The sequence below is a fragment of the Psammomys obesus genome, unplaced genomic scaffold (genome assembly GCF_907164565.1).
Source record: "Psammomys obesus unplaced genomic scaffold, mPsaObe1.curated_primary_1811, whole genome shotgun sequence".
Lineage (NCBI taxonomy): Eukaryota > Metazoa > Chordata > Mammalia > Rodentia > Muridae > Psammomys > Psammomys obesus.
In genome coordinates this window covers 21,896,154-21,902,906 of record NW_026591086.1, presented here as the reverse complement: position 1 = coordinate 21,902,906, position 6,753 = coordinate 21,896,154, and the positions used below count along the sequence as shown (strand labels likewise).

Here is a 6,753-nt window from a genome sequence, read left to right as displayed (position 1 = left end):
GTATTGATACAGCAAAACTTAATTTATTTGTGGGCTAACAAGGAGTGATTTACAAATAAAATTGCTAAATATGATGCAAGGCGACTGCACATCACATTTTTAACATGGGTATTAAGGGTTGCCTGGTGATGCCTGCTGGTTTTTAAGGGAGTTTCATGGGTATCACCTGTTCTGTATAACAGTGCCTCAGTGCCTCGTTAGCCCCATCTTTAATTTCTTTGTACCTATTTAATGTTTTGCAGTGAATTTCATTTACATAACCTATCTTCTCTAGAGTCGGTGTTTCTCTCTTGAGGATTATATATTGAATTTATTGATCTACACAAAAAAGGCTAGCACAATTTGTAGAATATAGATTATTTTAGGTAATAAGTACATGATGGCATATTCAATTTATCTGACTATTACAACCTAAAACCAGTTTCTCTCCATTGGACAGATTAAGAAAAATGAAAAATAGAACTAACATGTGTTTAAAACTTTAGTTCTTCTGTCCTTTAGAATCCACATCCTAACAGAATACCAACAGTAGTCTGAGGCTTGTTATGTGATAAGCAGAAACAACAACTAAATGCAATTTAAAAAGCTATGAAAAGTCTCTAATAAAGCTGAAGAGAGATGGATGACTACGTGTAAATATCTGGGTGATAGTAAGTTGGGATGGTTGGAATTCTTGCCTCTTCTTTTACAGTTATTTATCTTTACTTACTGACATTCCTTGGTGTCATCATTTCCAGTATCCTTCACAGGCGTAGTTTTCCTTTCCAGAAACTCAAGGCAGATTTTATTTTCTGTTTTTACAGTACTAGATTTCTATATCTTTAAAAAAAATGGAATTTTTAAATTTAAGTATTCATAAGAAATTATGTAAGGATATATATATATATATGTATGTAATAAATACATATGTATTATGTATGTAATACATATGTATGTATTATGTATGTAATACATACATACATATATGCATACTTATAATGGAATGTATTCTGCAACAAAAAAGGTAGTTAACAGATGTTATGAATTACAATTGGATGAGGCTTTATCTTTCCAAAATTTTAAACGTATTCTAGAAAGGTTATACAATTTAACAACAAAAGTGAGTTAGAATAAATTCAAGTTACCAAGTGATCACATATTATGAGACACACTCAAAATAGAGTACTTGAATCACAAAACCCGATTTATACAAATAAACCATGTGTTGAAATGCCTAGATACCATTCATAGTTAAATAAGTTAGCAGGAATAAGAGCAGTCTGTGAAAGTCAGCTTACAGGGGACAGCTGGTCTCCCGTAATGACAAAACTAGATGTAGGCCCACAGCGCTAATAGAATGTACTTCTCTATAAGTCTTTTTTGCCAAGGATGTTCTCTGATTCAACATATTAGTATGGAAGCAGGCTTTCATATCTGCCAAGCTTAGCCTTCATTAGCCTTAGCATTCATTAGCCTTCATATATATATATCCCCTGAAATATATAAGGAAAAGTTACTATTTTAGTAGTTTCTATTTGGTTCTTCATTCTTTCTAAAAGTCTCTAACAATTTGATGTTAGCTGCTTTTCTAAAAAGAAAAGTTTTAAGAAATAATGAATTATTCATAGAGGAACTGTTTTTTAGGTTAATTATGTGTAATGCTGAAAATGCATTATAATGTGTAATTATATTTTTCAACATAATTACTAAGTATAATCACAATGTATAATTCTTTATGAGAGTATATGAAGGAAATAATGCTGCTCATGCATAATGTTACAATGGATAAACTTCATTAATCCAAAGACTTACTGCTACTTATAGTTTTGAATAGACTGATCACACGGACAGAAAAAAACAGAACAAAACATGATTTTATATTGAAGTATGACAGTAGTTTGAAATGAAACATTTTAGAAACTCAAGTATCAAATCTTCATACACATGAGTCTCTGTACTGGATTTGGTCTGGCATGGCCTTGCATAAACCTTCTGTATCCTTAGCTTTAAAGTTTCAGATGCTCAGCCTGATGGCCAACTGATGGGCAGAGTGAATGGAATTTTATGTAAGAAGTGGGAAATAGTAAGAGCTGAAGGGGACAGGAACTCCACAAGCAGAGCAACAGAACAAGATAATTTGAACAAAGGGAACTTCCCAGAGACTCATACTCCAACCAAGGACTATTCATGGAGATAACCTAGAACCCATGTAGCCCATGGCAGTTCAGTGTCCAAGTGGGTTACATAGTAATGGGAAGAGGGACTGGCTCTGACACAATCTGATTGGCCTGCTCTTTGATCACCTCCCCTTGAGCAGCCTTACCAGGCCACAGAAGAGGACAATGCAGCCACTTTTGATGAGAATTGATAGACTAAGATCAGAAAGGAGAGGAAAACCTCCCCTATCAGTGGACTTGGGGAGTGGCATGCATGCAGAAAGGGGAGGGAGGGTGGGATCGGGAGGGGAGGAAGGAGGGGCTTATGGGGGGATACAAAATGAATAAAGTGTAATTAATAAAAAAATTAAAAAAAATAATGATTAAAAACAAATTCGTGTATTTTCTCTAGAATATCCACAGAGGTCGGGATTTCTTAGGGGTCAGTGGTAAGTGCTTTCGAGGGACAGAAGATACAATGCATTGGTATGAAAGATTAAAAGGGGAAAAAGTGTATGTCTCACTTACTGGGTATTGCTCTAGGCACAGAAAAAGCAAAGACAACAGTATATTGAAGTTTATCTATAAGTGTGGCTCTCATTCGTGATGCTGTTCCATTTGTTTACTTACGTACATATTATCTTAAAACTGAAAGAGGACAGTCCATAAACCATTCTTAATTTTGAGACTGAGATTTCCTTCCAAATGTATATTTACACATTCATAAATCTTGATTTTTAAGACATAGTTTTAATCTGAAAGCTAAGTCTGGATATATGAACAATTAAACAGGGCACTATGACTGACGTAGAAGCTTAATTAAATGCATTTGAGATAAAATTGAGTATTGTCTTGTTTCATTCAACATACACTTTTAAGTTACCTGCCTAGATAAGGTGTTTTGTGTTTTTCTGTATCAGTATTATAGAGGGTAAAATCAGGCATGTCTTTCACATCTGGATACCAAAAGTTTAGTTAAATAATACTGTTACTTATGTGACTATGGAAGGACTCTCTGAGCAGTAGCAATAACTACTCTCAGAGAAAATTAAATCGTTATAGGTCTATATCTTAAAAAAACTTCTTTATGAGTTTCACATCATGCACTCCAGTCCTACTCACCTACATCTCCCGACACATCCATCTTTCTCTCTTGCAAATTTCCCCTCAAAACACACACACACACACACACAGACACACACACACACACAGACACACACACACACACACACTTACTCACTCACACTCACAAAGCACAGAAAAACATCTCATCTTGGAAGCTGTAGTATATCATGCAGTGAGACCCACATTTCCCTCTATCCACACATCTTCACTTGCCAATGTTCATTCAAATGGGTCATTGGTCTGATTTGAGATCTCTGGCTTTTGTGACACCGCTGATATTCAACCCTCACCAGAACTCCTCCCGGTTATCCTGTTGTTACCTTGTGTCACGGACATCCCGCAGCTTTGGATCAGCAACACTGACCCTTTCGTGTGTTCCAACCATTGGCAGATGATATAGATTTGGGGGTGGGCCAACTCAGAGCTCTGGCCGTGGGCCTGGGCGGTAGCTGAGCTGGTGAGTGCCAGCTCTCCCTTATTCCCACTGCGTGTGTGGCGGTGGTGGGGTTCTCCAGAACTGCTCAGGCTAAGCTACCCAAATCTGTCATCGGGAGGCAGTATCAACTCTCAAGCCCTTGGGCCTGCTCACCTGCACCCACCCCTCCAGAGCCAGCTTCACTGGGCTGCCCAGTCAAGGCATGGGGCCCATTCTCTCAAGTCCTGCAGCCTGCTTGGCTGTATCAGCTCTCTTACTCTAATACTCTCTTGGCCAGCTCATTTCACCCCCTCCCCCAGCACCAGCTCTACTGTGCTGCCAGGCAAGGTAAAGAGCCAGCTTTTCCAAATGCTGCCACTGATGAGAGGCAAGAATAGCTCTCCAATGCTCATGAACTATGGGCATCTTTCCCGACTGCCTTTAGATATTCCACACTCAAGCCCTCAGCTTCAGCTCAAGCACACACCTGCCACCAGGGCAAGCTCCATTGTGCTGCCTGAGTGAGGCACAGGGCCTTCTCTCCCAAACGCCTCTTCTGGTGAGAGGTGGACCCAACTTTCTCAAATCACCTCAGCCAGTGAGAGGCAGGTCAGGCTATACACTGCTCCTCTATAGTCACATGACCCGTGTCTACCACCCTCCCTCTCTCCTGCCAGGACGTCCCCATGTTCTCTAGTGGTAACATGAGCCTTGAACATCAACACTGACCCAGGCTACAGACTGAGACATGGTCCTCAATGGCAGTTCCGGCTGGTATCTCTCACCATGGCCCTCAGGTGCTTACTTCTCTCCACTCTCCAGTTCTGTCTCTCTTCCCCATGCCCAAACCAATCCCCCTTCTCTGTCTCTCCCATCTGTCTACCACATACATGCACATGGTGGTGACTCCTGCTGCAGGTTGGTCACACACCTGATGGGTCCCTGGATGACCATCTCTGACCAAGCTGTAGTGGGGCAGCAAGCAGGTGTCTATGGCCCGCCTGAACTATGCACCCAGGGGCAGGTCTGCTGGTGGCATGGTGTCCACAGGTCTCTGCCTGGCGGTAGGCAGGGCTCTGTGTGTCTATGGCACACCTGTGCTGTGGAGCGGAGTTTGGGTGTCTTTCCCTGCACACACCGTGCAGCATGGTGAAACACTGGTCTCTGTCTTCCTCCTCCCATACTGCAGCTGCCTGGATTTGATTTGATTTGATTTTTACGTTTTCTAGGAATCAAACAGCTTTGGCCAGCAAGCCAGGCATCACGCTAGAATGAACAGAGGACAGCCATCTGCTCTGCCCCTGACTGATATAAGAACAACACCACCAACAGTTGACTCTTTGCCTATTACAAGGGGGTAGGTCTGAATCAAAAAATAAAATGAAATAAAATAAAATAAAATAAACAGTGGCAAGCCCTTGTGCCATACACTAAGGAAAATAAATAAATTTTTACATGGTTAAATCCATGGATTTTTAATCTAATTAACCTTTGCCTTATCAATTCACCATAACATATGGAGTGAAAACAAGTATCTTAGATTTTCCATTATTTTATATATATATATATATATATATATATATATATATATATATATATTTCATATATGTACACTTACATATATATGTGCGTATGTATAGTGAGTGGTAGATCAGAGTCTCCCTCATTATAATATATTAATTATAATAACAATGTATTACTATATTATGTGACTATAACTATAATAGTGTAAAATAACTTCAGCTTTAACTGAAAATAAATAACAATATGGGGGAGATTGTAAGACCTGGAGAGACAGGAGCTCCACAAGTATAGCAACAGAACCAAAATATCTAGGCACAGGGGTCTTTTCTGAGACTGATATTCAAACGGAGGACCAATCATGGATATAAGCTAGAACCCCTGCTCAGATGTAGCCATGGCTGCTCATTATCCAAGTGGGTCCCTAGTAAGGGGAACAGGGACTGTCTCTGACCTGAACTCAGTGGCTGGCTCTTTGAGTGCCTTCCCTGGATGGGGGAGCAGCCTTGCCAGGCCACAGAGGAGGATGATGCAGTCAGTTCCGGTGAGACCTGATAAGCTAGGATGAGATGGAAGGGGAGGAGAACCTCCTCTATCTGTGGACTAGGAGAGGGGCATAGGAGGAGATGAGGGAAGGAGGGTGGAATTGGGAGGGGAGGATGGAGGGGGCTACAGCTGGGATACAAAGTGAATAAACTGTAATTAATATAAAAATAAAAATTTAATAAAAATAGTTAAATTGATATATTTGTATCTGTTTTAGTTTTTTTCAGGATTAACACTGACAGAAACAAATAATTTAACATTTCCTGTTGCTATTGCCATCATGAATATCATGGTAAGACTAACTCTTCTTATATTTACTATACTCCATTTTTTCCATAAGCCTCCCAATTTATTATTACGACTATCTTAGTAAGTGTCTCACAGTATCATGGGTGTATCTCTTACCTTTGTTGTCTTTGCTCAGGTATGATTCGGAGTTAGCCTGTGCAGTCTGAGTGGCTGAAGGAGTAACGACTACATGGTGAACACATTCACATATTTATAGATGGACACAAAGCTAATTCTGAAAATGACTGGATATTCATGTAAATAGGCAAGTGCTCCTATTAAAGAAAGTCAAAATAACTCAATAAAACACCTGCTTAGTCTTTAATCTTAAAGATTAAAGTAATGTTAATTACTGAAGTCATTAGTTTTCAAGAGAGAAAAATTAGAAAAACTACATACATATGTACAATTATAATCTTAAGAAATGGGATTTATTAAAATCTATATATTTTTTTTAAATCTCACAAGATTTTAGAGTCTGCGAGTTCAAGATCAAGGTGGTGGCTGTTAAAGCCCAGGACAACTTCCTTCTAACAGTATATTGAAGGGGGTATCTTTCCTATGGGAGGGAAGGTTTATATGCTCACATGGAAAAGGAGCTGACATGAGCAAACCCACGGCCCCAAGTCTTCCTTTTTAAAATATAGCAACCTTATTACAGCCACAAAACAGAGCCCTCCTCCCACACAACTTCCACTATAATATAGCTAAGATTTATACATT

General features: G+C 39.4%; 1 non-coding gene across 1 annotated transcript; it reads right to left on the bottom strand.

Annotated features, from left to right (window-relative positions):
* Positions 1-4,891: 4,891 nt before the first annotated feature.
* On the bottom strand, positions 4,892-5,033 carry LOC129679065 (small nucleolar RNA SNORA48). Its single transcript, XR_008720492.1, has one exon. It is a non-coding gene; the product is annotated as a small nucleolar RNA SNORA48 (small nucleolar RNA).
* Between the last annotated feature and the right edge of the window lie 1,720 nt (positions 5,034-6,753).